This window comes from Mandrillus leucophaeus, unplaced genomic scaffold (genome assembly GCF_000951045.1).
Source record: "Mandrillus leucophaeus isolate KB7577 unplaced genomic scaffold, Mleu.le_1.0 Scaffold1495, whole genome shotgun sequence".
NCBI lineage: Eukaryota > Metazoa > Chordata > Mammalia > Primates > Cercopithecidae > Mandrillus > Mandrillus leucophaeus.
The window spans coordinates 151,153-164,025 of NW_012101471.1; the positions used below are offsets into that span (position 1 = coordinate 151,153).

Sequence of the window (12,873 nt, forward strand, 5' to 3'; positions counted from 1 at the left end):
GGAGGAATATAAGCTGGTTTCTGCCTTCCAGAGCTCATGGGCTGTCAGGTAGACAGAGGAAAACCCAGTCACCACCACATGATGTGCTCATGAAGGGACTGAGTCATGTGTGTTGGCTTGGCAGTCCCTGGTAGCTCAGAAGGGCTACCATGAGGAGGAAGCATTTTCTTCTGGTGGTCTCTGAGAAACAACCTCTCTACACTGTCACCAAGTATAGCAACACCTGCCCGTGTCCCTTCACCTGAGTGAAGTCTTTGTTTGTTTTAGATAATATTAATTCTTTCTCAGTTCAGAGTGGCCCCTGATTCTGCCATACAAGTGTGTAGTAGATAAGTTCACGTTCAGGGTCGCTACGCCTTTCTGATTTTGCAGTCTTTATTTCCTTCTATCTCTCACCTTTACAGACTTAAAAGTGCTCCACTGGAAACATAGGTTGTCTGTTATCGGAGTTTTTTGGCCTCTGACACCCCTTTGGCTCCTTAGTTGTGCTCCTCAATTTTCTCTGGGCCTTCTGGGGGGCTGGCTTCTCCTTCCCACATGCTTTATAGGAGTGACACATTGCTCTTGGCTCAAGGCACCACCCAGAAGCAGAAGGAACTCTCTCCTGGGCAGCACAGTGACTGGCACAGACTCAACAGCTTGAAAGCTCCCCAGCCAGAGGAGGTCTGGCACAGATTGAACGGGCTTGTTGGGAAGTACTTGGGGGCCTCAGAATGGCTGAGTGGGCTGGGCCCACAGCAGCAGGGGCTGGCAGGGCTGGCTTGAGTGTTAAGAATAACTCTTTTCTGTTGTTGTTTTTACTAGTGCTTTTTTATTACGAAAGTAATACACTGCCATAAAAATTCAAAGAGTACAGAAAGGAATAAAGAGAAAACTCAAAGCATCTTCCCACTCAGCCCACACAAACCCACTTCCTAGAGGCAGCAGCTATGATCAGTTTCATGTGAAACCTTTAAGATAATTTTATGCATATGCAAATGTAACAAATATAAGAATGCATTTTTTGCAAATTGCTTTTCTTTTCTTTTCTTTTCTTTTTTTGAGACGGAGTCTCGCTTTGTCGCCCAGGCTGGAGTGCAGTGGCACCATCTCGGCTCACTGCAAGCTCCGCCTCCCGGGTTCATGCCATTCTCCTGCCTCAGCCTCCGAGTAGCTGGGACTACAGGTACGCACCACCACGTGGGCCCAGCTAATTTTTTGTATTTTTAGTAGAGACAGGGTTTCACCGTGTTAGCCAGGATGGTCTCGATCTCCTGACCTCGTGATCCGCCTGCCTCGGCCTCCCAAAGTGCTGGGATTACAGGCGTGAGCCACCATGCCCGGCACAAATTGCTTTTCTTTAAAGGAAAAAAAAGATATGCCCATTTTTTAAAAAGTCAAACACTACAGAAAACACAAAATAAAACACAAAAAATAAAAACAAGGAAAAGACAACTCTCAAAATCCATGTCTTAGAAGATAGCAAGTGTTGACACTCTGGAAGTGTTTCTCAAAGCCTTTGGGCAATTTGACAGAAGTGAAATCACACTACGCTGCCTTGTAAATTGCTTTGATGCAAGCTGCTATTTCCCTCTTTCATTCAACAATATATTATTGGCATTTTTCATGCCCCTAACTAGAGATCTAAAATCATCACCTTGATTGATCACATAGTATCCTGTTATTACTTTGGAATGGATCTTCTGATAGAAACTTACCTTGTAACGAGTTTTTAAAAATATCATGAATAATGTTGCAATGAGCATACATGTACTTAGTTATCTCCCCCTGATGCAGTTACTACCTGAGGATAAATGCCTAGATGCCAGGGTACTGGCAATACAACCCCAAACCACAGTGAGCTGATACTTTCTATCCACTGCATTGAGAAAATAGAACACATCTGACAACACCAAGTGTTGGCAAGGATATGTAGCACTGGGAATTGTTTAGGCAGGAAAGTCAGTGTACTGTTGTCAGATTGAACATGAACATACCCTGTGACCCAGCAATTCTGCCCCAGGATATATTATGTAGATGGTTCATGACTTAACAATGGCCAGACTTACGATTTTTCCACTCTACTGTGATGTGAAAGCGATACACATTCAGTAGAAACCAAACTTGGAGTCCCATACAACTATTCTGTTTTTCACTTTCAGTGTAGTATTCAATAAGTTACATGAGTTATTCAACACTTTATTATAACATAGGTTTCGTGTTAAATGATTTTGCCCAACTGTAGGCTAATGTAAGCATTCTGAGCACATTTAAGGTAGGCCGGACAAAGCTATGATGTTTGGTAGGTTAAGTGTATTAAATGCATTTTCTACTTAGGGTATTCTGAACTTATGATGGAGTTACATCCCTATAAACTCACTCCACATCTGGGAATGTTAAATGCTGCTAACATGTCCAGTAAAATTCAAAGTGAAAACTGCTCATTGGATTTAGTAACATAGAGGGTGTTGATGACCTTGACAAGAGCCATTTCTGTGTAGTGATGGGAGTGAAAGAGAAGGGAGGAAGGGGACTCTGAGAAAGTGTAGAGAATTCTCTGAAGCATTGTTGCTGTAAGGGGAAGAAGGGGAATGAATGGACAGTAGCTAGAAAGGAGTATGGGGTCAAGAGAAAGGTTTTTTAAAATGGTGGGAAGAATTCCAGCTTGTGTACATGCTGAGCAGAATGATCCGGTCAAGAGGGAATAATTGATGGTGCAGGAGAAAGGGAGAAATGTTAGCAAGATGTTCCTGAGTAGGCGGCAAATGGGATTTAGGGCACAAGCAGAAAACTTGACCTTTCATCTGCTTCAGGACACATCGTTCTCTTGTACCAGGATGGGGCAGAATGTATAGATAATGGTGCTGTGGAGGTAGGGGATAAAGATGTTTATATGCATCTCGTTTAATATAATATACATATATACTAATTTTCTATGTCAGATAATAAAAAGAATTTTTAAATGTTAGCATTGTTGAGTCCAAGGGATACCTCATCATTCATTTTGTGACATATTTTTAGATCACCACCCAGAAGGTTGCCCTGACTTATCCTCCCACTCTTAGAGCCCCTGGGGCACGAGAGTGCCCATTTTCCCACACCCCAGGTAACCCAAGGTTTTGCAGATTTGTTTTAAGTTTTACATACTTGAGGCAGGGGTGGAAACAGTTGACTTTCTTTGCATTTCCTTCATATGCTAATTGGTGACCCGCAAACCTTCTTTTGTGATTATCTGTTCCCTTTCTGGGTCCTTTGCTGATTTTCCTACTGGGTTGCTTTAAAAGGAGTCCTTTTTTATTTTCAGAAGATTAAGCCTTTCGCTGTCATATGCAGTTCAAATAACTCTTCCTCATTTGTCATTTGTCTAATGACAGTTATGGTGGGTTTTGCCATACAGAAGTTTTTAATTTCTCCATCTTTTATGGTTTCTGGTTTTCATGACATACTTAGAAAGGCCGTCCCCACCCCAGGATTCTTTCTCATACTTCTATGGTTTCATTTTTTTTACATTAAATTTCTGAGCCATCTGGAGTTTATTGTGGTGTGGAGAGCGAGGTAGGAAATCTAGCTTGTTTTTCCAAATGGCCAGTTATTCCAACATCATCTCTTGAAGGATACACTTTTAATCCACTGATTCAAAATGCCACCTTGATCACACACGACATTTGAAACTACCCTCTAGCCCTCCCTTTATTAATTTGGCAGCTGCTTCCTGTGTGCCTACTCAGGCATCATACCAGCATAAGGTGTGTTTCCTACATCCAGGAGGAAGGGAGAGGAGACATAGGAGACAGCGACCCTGCAGGGTAATAGGTGCTAGGGCGGAATGAGGTGGAAGTGACACTTAGCTGGGTCTTGGTGGTTAGGGATGACTTCTTGTAAAGGAATGACCTCTAAGCAGACATGAGTATAGTAGCAGTTAACCAGCGCGAGTGACCTCAGTCAGCACTAAGTTCTAGAGACAGAATGGAAGCCTATGTGGGGAATCAGCAGGAAGTCCAGTATGGCTTCTATATGACAGGAGCTTGGAGCGTGAAGAGGCTTGAGCCATAGCAGGTACCAGACTTGGATGGCAGAGGGAATGAGGAGTCTCAGATGGTGCCCCTGTTTCTAGCCTGCACCGCCGGACATACAGTCACCCAAGCAGGGCACAGGGGAAGATGGCTCTGGCTGCTTTGCAGAAAGTAGATGCAGGAGTCAAGAGAGGAAGCCAGGAGACTGGGGAGGAGGTGATCAGGGACACTAGTGTGTCCCAGGATAGTGGCAGTGGAAGTGGATGTGTTTTGGAGTGCAATCAGGACTTGCTGCTGGATTGGACATGGGAGATGAGGGAAAGAAGAATATCAGTTAAACACCTGGGCCTTGGGAGGTGCCTTTGATGATGAAGAAAACTGAGGGAGGAGAGGTTTGGAAGGTGAAGGATGGTGGAACAAGAGTTTGTTTTGAACATGTTTCATTCGGATTGACTCAGACGTTCATGTGGTGATTTCAAGTAACAAAAGTAGCAATAGTAAACATTCATTGAGCACCACCATGTAACAAACTCTATTCCAAGCACTTTATGCACGCCATCCCATGTCATCTCACAACAACTTATGAAGGCAGATGCTGGCACTCTCATCTCTATTGTACAGGTAAGAAATGGAAACTCAGAGAGGGCAAGTAACTTGCCCAAGGTCACACAGCTGTTAATTGGCACAGCTGGGATTTGCACGCAGTCCAGTTCCAGAGTCTGTGCTCATAGCCTCCATGCCTCCAGATAAGTGGGGTGTCAGGGAAGCCAAGAGAAGCAAGTTTTTCCAGAAGGGGAAGGTGGAGTGATCAACTGTGACCACGGGGTAAGTGAAGGCAGAAATGTGAACACTGGGTTTAGCAACATGGAGATGAATGGTGACAAGAATGATGTGAAGGGAGTGGCAGGGTTGAAGTCCTGACCTGGGTGAGTTTATGAGCGAATGGGAGGAGAAGTAGAGACAGTGAGTCTACACAACTCTTTTGAGGAGTTTTGCTCAATAGCAAAGTGGAGAGATGGGGCAGTAACTGGAGGCGGGTGTGTGGTCAGGTGAGATTCTTTTTCTTTCTTTTCTTTTATGTTGATGGGAAAGCTCCAAATGAAATGGACATTTTTATAATGTAGAAGAGAAAGGGATAATTATAAAGAGGGAAGAACCTATGAAGGGGAGAAAGAGTGGAATACATAAGTTTATATTGGCACCATTCTGCACAGTTGTGTGACCTCTGCCAGCACGGTTCTTTGCCTTGGGATAGGCATGAAGAATATAGACATTTAGCTTTGTTCAGATTTGATGCCATTATCATCAGGTGGAGGTGATAAAGAGACAGTAGGGTGAGAAGATTAGGATGTTCATAAGACAGTGGTTGAGGTGAAGTGATGGGTTGAGGTGAAGCTGGATAGGGAGGGAAATGAAGAGAGGAAAGGACTAATGGATGGAAAGAAAGTGGAGCAGCCAACAGTTGGGAGCTTGAAAGATAGTTGTCACAGAAGTGGTTGAACAAGCCTGCTGGAAAGAGAGGAGGTTAGGGCAAGAAGTTGGAAAGCCTGCATTCTCGATTCTGGAGGTAGCAACAGTAGGCAGGCTGCACCTGTGGGAAGAGGTGGCTGTGGTAGAGCTGACAGGGTCTTTGGAGATGCCTGGGGAGCCTGAGGGTTGGGGATAGCTAAGTCACAAGCGTGGATGCTCAAGTCACACTCTTACTACCCCACCTCACTGCTCTCACCCTCACCCTCCTAGTCACTTTCTCACATCCAGGGCAAAAACCTGCCTGAATGTCAGGTGGGGGATGGTGTTGCCAGTTGGCCTGAGCCTCAAAGGAGGGGAGGATTTCGTCCAACAGCAAACTGGTCTATTCTGTGGTAGCTGGGGTGTGGGAGAAGGAAGAGCCTCCTCTGGATTGGGCTGCAGGGAGGGTGCCTGGCTTCAGTTAAGGAGGAGATGGATAGCTCCCTCCAAGAAGGGCAGCATACGGGGCGGTGCTATCCTAGAACTTTCTGTGGTGATGGACGTGTTCACTATCTGTGCTGTCCAACACAGTAGCCACTGGCCACATGGGGTTATTGAGTACTTGGAATGTGGCCAGTGTGACTGAGGAACAGAATTTCCTATTTTATTCCTTTATAATTCACTGAAATTTAAATAGCCACATGTGGCCAGTAGCACCTGTAGTAACCAGTGGATTTCTAGAGACATGTGCTAGTTACAGAGCTGCAGTCTCCAAGGCCTGGGATGGGACAGGTGGGGGAAGAAGGAGAGGAGGAACAGATGGCACAATGCCAGGAAGGCTAGAGTTATTTGGTAGAGTTCAAGGTCTCCAAGTACAGGTTACTTGGGCCAAGTGCAATCAACAGGAGCCAAATGCATCCCCCAGCCAGGCTGGTCCAATCCTTTTTGACGAGAGCCAGCCCCTTCCCCTATGCTGAAAAAATTAGAGTTTTCACCAAGTGAGGCTTTGGCCAGCAGCAATGTCGGCAGAAGAAGGAGAAAAGCAGCAAGTCTGACTCCAAAGGTCAAAGGTTATGGACCACAGTCCTGCTCAGTTGAACAAAAGGGCACCCTCTCAAATGTTCTCCACTCTAATCTCTCAAAGGCTGCTCTCCGTGAGGAAATCAAGGCAGCAAAGCACCCAGGGAAGTTTCTGGGAAAAACTAATAAGAAGTATACAACCTTTAAGAGGTGAAACCCAGTAACCTTCCCTCTCCTGTGTGAAGAGGACTTGGATTTGCAATGGCGTTTTAGGGATCCACTGCATTTCCCCTTCCCAGGAGAGCATTTCCCAAGCCAAGGGCAGTACCCAAACGAAAGGAACAAGGCTGGGCATGGTGGCTCATGCCTGTAATCCCAGCACTTTGGGGGGCCAAGTCAGATGAATTGATTGAGACCAGGAGTTCAAGATCAGCCTTGGCAAGATGGTGAAACCCCATCTCTACAAAAAATTAGCCAGGCATGATGGTGCGTGCCTGTAGTCCCAGCTACTAGGCAGGCTGAGGTGGGAGGATTGCTTGAGCCCAGGATGTTGAGGCTGCAGTGTGCCTTAATTGTGCCACTGCACTCCAGCCCGGGTGACAGATTGAAAAAAAAAAACAAAGAAAGACAGAAAGAAACAAATCCACAACTCTCGGAGCCAGACATTCCCTCTGGTTGCTGTGGTTTCCGCACCCTCAACCACTGGTTTAGCCAGGCCAGGCTTAGCAGGGCCCCAGAGTTGGAGCTCCCTCCCTCACAGGACAGATGCAGCTGCTCAAAAGTTAGCGTTCACCTGCAGCCTGCATCTCTCTGCCAGACCTCCCAGCCTGGGGCCCCAGAGAGGTCTGGGGGATGCTCACAGACCCCAACACTGACTCTGACCTTCCCATTTCTTGAGCATGTGGCAGCTTCCACACCTTTCCTCTTCCAGGCCCATACTCACAATTCCCACTGAGCATCAGCCCTGCCAGAGGATCCTAGGAGCCTGGGCTGCTTCTGGGGCAGCAGCAGGGCCTCTGGGGGGCGGGGTTGGGCCCAGCTGGGGGTGGGGAGTGGGGGTGGGCAGGGAGCTCCCAGCTGAGGCCAGACAGCCTCCAGAGTCTCCAGGCTGAGGACCACGGGGGCCCTCAGCACGGCCCCTTGCCGGCAGTGGCTGAGCTGAGCTTCGGGGGATGAGGGGGCGCTGGGCAGGGAGCCCACTGTCTCCTTCTCATGGCTTCCCTTCCTCCTTATCCCAGGAGCCTCCCTGCCGGCCAACTGTACTAAAACTCCGGAAAACCATGGCGGGGAGGTTTTCCAATTAGAACATTCTTTTTCCGATCTGTGGATGATTCTTAAAGCAGCAAAAAGCCATTCTTCAGGGCATGCGGGGATTATCTGCCAGCGAGGCCTTGGCTCCACTCGCGCACTCGTGCTCAGGAGGCCTGGCCTGGGGCTGCTTCAGAGCCAGAGACAAAAGGCAGAGCCTGTGTTGTGGGGCATCAGGTCACACAGACCAAGACTGATGGCTGAGTGTTTCTTGGGCTCATTCGAAGCAGTAGACTCAAATGGCAGTGGGGATCCAGGCTACAGGAGTGGCAGATGTCAGACCACCTCTCTCCTTCCTTTGTGACAAGGCCACTGCTCCCAATGAGGCCACTGTTCACACAGCAAACAATTCCCGGGCACGGCTGCCATCCCTTGGAGTAGAACTGGGCTGCCTCCTCTCCCAAAATGGAAGCCACAACAGGCCAGGGCAGGGTCTGACTGGTCTCTGGCCAGGGTTGGGGTGGCAGTACAGTAGGGTAAGTAAGAATGTGTGTGTATTCCAGAGAGGGGGACCACAACTCTTTAGCTTGGAGTGCAGTCTGAGAACTGGGGGAGAGGGGCAGCCACTCCATATGCTGAGAGGCTGGACCAGCAGGAGAGCTGATTACAAACACAAGGGGCCTGGCCTCACAGGTTCGGGACTCAAAGGACCCATCCTACCTGCAGTCACACCTGGAGACCCCTGCTTCCAGGGCATCCACCCTGCTTGGAGTCGGCAGAGTCACCTAGCAAGTGTAAACCGGTTGAAGAGCTTAGGAGGATGAGGTGGCAGGGCGGGCCCCGGGAAGGAGGGGATTAGGGCCCAAGCAGGAGCCCAGCCCTCCCCACGCATGAACCTGAGCACCCCAGCTTCTCTCCAGCTGGGCAGGGGCTCCTTCCAGAGCAACTGGAACCCCAGGTTCTAAGCCCAGCTCTGCCTCAGACTAGCTGTGTAATCCTGGCAACATCCTGTCTCTGTGGGCCTCTGTTTCCCCATTTGTACAACTGAAGGGTTGAGGTTGGTTGCCGGTCTTCAGTCCCCTCTAGTTGAGGACACTGCCTGGGTCAACTTTGGGGCCTGACAGCTTTCAGGGCCCACCCCCTCTTTCCCCCGTCTAGCCAGGTAACTCTTTTTGTTTTCTGTGTTTTTGTTTTCTGTGTTTTCTTTCTCTTTTTGTTTTTTGTAGAGATGGGGTCTTGACATACTGCCCAGGCTGGTCCTGAACTCCTGAGTTCAAGTGGTCCTCTCTCCTTGGCCTCCCAAAATGCTGAGATTACAGGCGTGAGCCACTGTGCCCAGCTCCTAGCCTGGGAACTCTGGGGCTAGATCACCTTGCTTGAGTTCTGTTCTCAGCCCTGGAGATCAGAATAGGGCCTTGCCTGGAGGTTAGGAGTGCTGCTGGCCAGTTCTTTCCCAGCAGACACCTGTCCTGCTACTCATCTCATTGCTTAGATGCAGCCTCCCAGAGAAGCTGCCTCCACTGCCTGCTTGTGAGCTGTGGCTTCCCCAGTACAGGGCTCACCACCTGCCACTCCCTGCCTCTAACTTTCAGCCTCTTGCCTGCCCAGAGAGCCCAGCCTGGCCTCACCCTCAAGCCCCCCATCTCCCACTTAGTGCCTTGCTGAGGGCCTGCTTGTTGGTGGGAAGAGACTGTCCCATCCCCTGGAGGTGGCACTGCTGCCTAAGCTGGAGGGACTTCAGGAGAACTCTGCCAGAGCCAGCGAGTGGGAGCTGGCCTGTCTTGGAGCAGGAGATGGGTGGTAAGGTGCAAGAGGAGATGTGAATAGGAAAGGATAGGGCCAAGCTCAGGTCAGGTAGGGACAGAGCCCAGCCTGGAGGCAGCCAGCAGCCACCACAGCCTTGGCCTAGAACTTGAGGGAGGTCTAAGGGAAGGTTCATGAAGAAGGTAATGTTACAGCTGAGAGTAAGTGGAGGCCACCTGGTGTCCCTGGGGAGGAAATGTCATTCCAAACAAAGGGAGTATCTCGTGCAGAGTCCTGGTGGTATTTGAGCACTTGGTCTATCTGGGTACATGTCATTTGGGCATGTCTGGTGCTTGAGGAGGCTGAAGAAGCCAGCAGGCGCCTGAAGCCTGGCTGAGGTGACTAGAGGTGCCCTGGCAGGCGTGGAAGTGGAAGACTGTTGGGGCAGTGGACAGGTGGGCAGGGCAGGGCAGGGCAGTTACCATTCGAGTCAAACCCGTTTGCAGGCAAGATCAGCTGCAGGGCCTGGCAGCCTGGCAGGGAGGGAGGGGTTCAGGGAAGGCTGATCTTTTTGGCTGGAGCAGTCATGACAGATCTGGCCTGGGCAGAGACTGAGTCACCTGGGACATGGGAAGAGCTTGAGGCCCTGGGGCGGCCCAGCCTGGGGCAGTCCTCACTTGTTGGCCGTGCCCTTGGACACCACGTTTGCTCATGCTCTCCAGCTGGGCCCCCCACCCCTGACTCGGGGCTCTGGAGTGAGTTTGCCTTTTCCCTCTTCCTTGCCCTACATCTCACCCATCACGATGTCTTCTACCTTCTACCCTTTCAAGCGAGGGGCTCTTGAAAGGGTAGACTGGGGCCCAGGCAAAGAGTATGACAAGGCCTAAGTCATACAGTGAACATGTTTAGGAGGTAAGATGCCAAGCCAAATCCATGGCCACCAGTAGCCACAGTGGAGGAGGGGAGATGTTAGTTGCTGGTCACCAGACAGGGGCATACAATATTGGAAGCAGAAAAATGCTTGTTGGCAAGAGACAGACATGAACAGAAGTGACTTTATATACAACCCCCCAAGCACACACAGGGTCGCCTTCTCCCTATCTGATGAACCCCAAGAAGAAAAGGATGAGGACAGCTTCCACAGCCTCACTCACCCCTCCATCACTTCCTTCTGCAAATTCTTCAGATGCCCTGTGCTGGTCTCCGTGACCCAGTGATGAATCAGAAGGGGCCCTGCCCTCCCAGAGCTCAGGATCTAGAACAATAGAGGGTGACAGCTACTATGCTGGATTGATGTCATCTGAGGGAACTAAGGGGTGCACAGAAGGAAGTGATCAGCTTGACTGGGTGGCAGGCAGGGGAGGCTTTCCGGACACTGGGTGGAGGCTTGAAGAATGACTAAGAGCTCACTAGCCCAACAGAGATGAAGAGCATTCTAGGGAGTCCAAGGAGCAGAAGCAAACACCCCAAGGTGAAGGCCATGTGATGTATTCAGAAGACAATGGACAAAGGCCAGCGTGGCTGTAATGTATCGAACAAAGGGAAGAGTGGCTGGACCCGCAGGGATAGGTCATCTCAGGCTTTTACCCTGAGAGCAGTGGGAAGCCATGGAGGAGTTGCAAGCAGCAGAGCACCTGATCATACAGACACATGTGAACTTTTAACCTGACCTCTGTGTAGAGACTGAGGGGAAGGAAGGCAAGACCAGAGGCAGGGGGACACCAGCAAGGAGGCTGGTCTTCGGGGCCAGGTCTGGACTAGGGTGGTGGCAGCAGACACAGGGAGAAGTGGGTGGACTGGAGGGCCATGGAAACATTACATTGGCAGGCCCTGATGAAGGAGAAGCAGCTGGTCCATTCTTTCGAACCTATCATCCTGGTAAGCCAACTCCTGGCCAAGTCCATGCCATTCCTTGGGCTGGCTTAATTATCTCCCTATCTAGGAGGCCGCAGGGTGAGGGGTCTTTCCTCCATGCTCTCTCCATCCCAGCCCCAGCCCAGGGTCTTGCACACAATAAGCACTCGGTGAGCAACAACGCGTGACGCAGGTACATCAAACCGCATTGGCTCTGGGAGTCTGGCTGTATCTCCAGCCAGATGTCGTCCAGTCTGGGAGATAGCCCCGTTTGCTGTGCCTTGTGAGCCCCGGGTCCCTTCCGCGGTGAGCGGCTCCCTCACTCTTCTCCTCCTTTCCTGCCTGCAGGACTTCCTGGATGATCTCAGCCGCCAGCCCCCCGCCCCCTCCTCGCCCCTGTCTGGGATCTCCATCTGTAAAATGGATCTAGGAACAGTAGTTCTCGACTGAATTAACCCGACAGCATCTGTGGAAGTCGTTGGCCCTGTGCCGGGGCCAGATCGCGCAACTAAGAGCGGGGGCCCTTCACGTGGCGGAGGCTTCCCGGCCTGGGGCCAAGGGCCCGGAGGAATTTGCCTGGAAGTTTTCCATCACGGCAGAGCCTTCTGGAGCTCGCCCCGTGCTCGGCGAGGGGAGCCCCAGACTTGATTTCTCCAGCAGCCCCGCGAGGCGGGGCCGAGAAGGGGCGGGCGAACGGGCGGAGGACGCTGGCGGGAGAATGTGCGGAATGTGCCAGGCGTCTCTACCTACCCCAGGAGGGGCAGAGGAAGGGGCCGGCCGAGGGGAGGGGCGAGGGGCGAGGCTCCGGGCGGCCGGAGAAAACCTGTTTGTTCTCCTGCGGGCGGAGCCCAGTCCGCGCCTCCTCGCCTCCCCGCGCGCTCCCCGCTGCGCCCCGCGCCCCGCGCCCCGCGCCCCGCGCCTGCCTCCCCGGCCCGGCCCGGCCGGGCGCTGTCCACCCGAGGGAGCCCGCGCCCCGCGACCGCCCGACCCTCCACCCGCCCACGAACCGGGCACCTGTGCCAGGTAGGGCTGTCGAGTCGCCATCGGACGCGGCCCTGCGGGGAGGCAGTGGGGGGCACCCAGTCCGTGCGCAGCTAGGGACAAGTCAGGGCCTCAGTTTCCCCATCCATAACCCTTACCGGCTCCAAGCATCTCTCTTCGGGTTTCCCCCTGGGAGTCAGTGGATTTCTGGTTTTCGCTGTGAGTGAAAAGATTGACAGAGGAGGCCAGCGTCCCCTACTGAGGCAAGTGTCCCCCTCGCCGGCCTGATCCCTCTGTCTTGCCCTTTAGGAAAGACACGGTTTGATTGCTAGTAAATGGCGAGGGGCCAGGATGCTCTGAGAGTTGACTGCAGGTCTTTAAGAATCAGGGAATCTCATATCCCTCCGTCCCCCTGTGTCCATTTTATAGATGAGGAAACTGAGACCCAGAGGCTGGCTCGCCCAGAGGATCCCCTCGATCGCCCTGGGGCCTGTGATGGGCATGTGCTGGGTACAGGGCAATCTTGGGGAGGGCCATGCGGATGGTGGCTGCTCATACTCAGACAGAAGGCGCCGAATCAGGTGTC

The 12,873-nt window shown here is 51.4% G+C and overlaps 1 protein-coding gene across 1 annotated transcript in view; it reads left to right on the forward strand.

Moving 5' to 3' along the window:
- Positions 1 to 12,223: 12,223 nt before the first annotated feature.
- Positions 12,224 to 12,873, forward strand: part of ZNF185 (zinc finger protein 185 (LIM domain)) — a 71,680-nt gene continuing 71,030 nt past the window's right edge. The window contains exon 1 of the mRNA XM_011974848.1: positions 12,224 to 12,329. The gene's annotated coding sequence lies outside the window, so the exon portion shown is untranslated. The remainder of the gene's footprint in view (positions 12,330 to 12,873) is intronic.